The sequence below is a fragment of the Pygoscelis adeliae genome, unplaced genomic scaffold (assembly GCF_000699105.1).
Source record: "Pygoscelis adeliae isolate BGI_AS28 unplaced genomic scaffold, ASM69910v1 Scaffold121, whole genome shotgun sequence".
Taxonomy (NCBI): Eukaryota; Metazoa; Chordata; class Aves; order Sphenisciformes; family Spheniscidae; genus Pygoscelis; species Pygoscelis adeliae.
In genome coordinates, this window is record NW_008824359.1 from 6928903 (window position 1) to 6931501 (window position 2599).

Genomic DNA, 2599 nt, shown 5'->3' on the forward strand with positions numbered 1-2599 from the left:
TCACCAAGCTTTAACCCTGGTTAGGCATGAAGAAACTGCAGCTGTGTTTATCGCAGCAAATCAGAAATGTGCCGTGGTGACCCGCACCGTTCCCCGGCATGGCTTGGGAGTTAGCACAGTCCAGGAGTTGTTCCCGGCGGGCAGTTTGCGTGTGGCCGCCCATTTCAAGGGTATAGCAGCACGGGAGCGGCCAAGCCAGCCTGGCTGATCTCAGAACCGAGGACTCGGTGCTGTGAAAATCAGACCCCCGCACGTGATGTCTGGCTCAAGGTCTGGGCTCTAGCAATAAAGCCAGCAGCCTCATCAGGTCTTCAAGTTTCCTAACTTTGGATTTCCACTGCCCTGCTTTGCTCCCCCAAACACCACAGGACCTCGGGGGCTCCCCCTTCTTGGTGGGATGCTGTGGACCCCCTCAGCTTTCCTGCAGGGACACGGTATTTGCCAGCAGCTTTGTTTTGCTCTGTCCCCTCCGAGCACAGCGTTCATCGCGCTGGCTCCGCTGCTCTCATCCCCTGGACCCGTCCCAACGCACAGGCAACGCCGGACCCATGTCAAGAGGCACTTGCTGCTCAGCACGGCTGAGCTGGCTGCCGTCCCGGCTTGCTTCCAGGCCAGAAATCGCAGGGGAGCTGACACTGCCATGGCTTCCGTGGGGGATCCTGCCATCTCCTGCCGGCGGCTCTAATGGCTCATCTCCCAGCACCTCGAGACGTTCATTTCCTGATTAATACATGCTTGGACAAACCCTGCTTCAGCTACGCGCTCTGTGTGTGTATATGTGTATACGGAAAGGTGGCGTTTGAGCCATTTTCTTTTATTTGAAATTTTCCACAAGGTTGCTTTGACCCTTTTTCTTAGGTTATTTTCAGGCTTGCCCTTCAAAGTCTCCAGTAAATCACATCACATCACCTTTTACCTTCCAGAGCACCTAACCCATGCAGAGTCCCTGTTGGACGAGTGCTTGTAATACACCCATTGGGCTGATGTAGATGTAACCGGGTACGCAAGACGTGTCGAGGGAAATAAAATATTCTGTGCAATGCACTGTTAAGTAGTCCCAGCACTCCCTGGTGCATTACAGCAGTGCATTAAGAGCACAATACCTAGTTCTCATTAGGCAGATGAGGATTCATATCCCCATTTAATAGACGGGGAGGTGTAAGCCCAACTTGCAGAAGTCCCGAGCACCTGGCCCCTCTCTGGTTGTGGGGATTTCCACTTCTTCGATGCTGGAATGTAGATCAGTCCTTCATACCCTGCTGCCTGCTCGGGCAGGGCTCGTCCCTGGCATAAACCACCAAATGCCACCTCTTCCAGTTTCTGACCTCTGCGACACCCATGTAAATCCCAGCAACTCCCTGCGGAGGGGATCTGAGCGCTCTGTGCATCTGTCGCGGTTAGGAGGAAGGTTAGCGCCGAAATGTATGGCAGGAGGAGGAAGCAGATAATACCAAGAGTACGCAGGAATTGCTGCTATGAGCCGGTCCGTGGTCTCTTAGTTTCTCATCTCTGGCGGAGCCTTTCCAAAACACCAGGCAGAATGGGATGGAGGAGCTGGCACTGTGCTCCCAAGCTGGTCTTTCAAAGTTTGCCCCTAGCCCTCTGCAAGTGGTTTAGTTACAGGAGGAGACATTTGTGCTCAGGTAGGACCAGCCCGCAGGCAGCAGGCTTTGGGATGGGGCTTTTCCACTGCATCTGAGCTGGGTGCAGCTTCCCCCAGCCCTGGAGAGTCAAGCTGAGCTGAGCTCTGGCATCCTGGTGCTGTAAGAGCTGCGACACCAAAGTTAACCCCATGTAGGAAGGGGTCAGAATAAAACTCCAGGCTTCAAAATGACCTCTGGTCCCTCCAGACACTTGCTCAACTCCCAGAAGAGAAGGAATTCAGGAATTAATCACCTGCCACTCTCAAAACTGGCCTGTTGCCCACTGCTGCACGATCACTGCTGTTAGTTTCATGCTATCCATAATCGTAGAATCATAGAATCATAGAATAGTTTGGGTTGGAAGGGACCTCTAAAGGTCATCTAGTCCAACCCCCTGGCTGTGGGCAGGGACATCTGCAACTAGAGCAGGTTTCTCGGAGCCCCGTCCAACCTGACCTGGAATGGTTCCAGGGATGGGGCATCCACCACCTCTCTGGGCAACCTGTGCCAGTGCTTCACCACCCTCAGCGTAAAACATTTCTTCCTTAGATCTAGTCTCAGTCTACCCCCCTTTAGTTTAAAGCCATTCCCCCTTGTCCTGTCGCAACAGGCCCTGCTAAAAAGTCTGACACCATCTTTCTTATAAACCCCCTTTAAGTACTGACAGGCTGCAAGAAGGTCTCCCCAAAGCCTTCTCTTCTCTAGGCTGAACAACCCCAACTCTCTCAGCCTTTCTTCAGAGGAGAGGTATTCCATCCCCCTGATCATTTTCGGGGCCTTCTTCTGGACCCGCTCCAACCAATCCATGTCTTTCTTCTGCTGAGGGCTCCAGAGCTGGACGCAGTGCTGCAGGGGGGGTCTCAGCAGAGCAGAGCAGAGGGGCAGAATCCCCTCCCTCGACCTGCTGGCCACGCTGCTTTGGATGCAGCCCAGGATACGGTTGGCCTTCTGGGCTG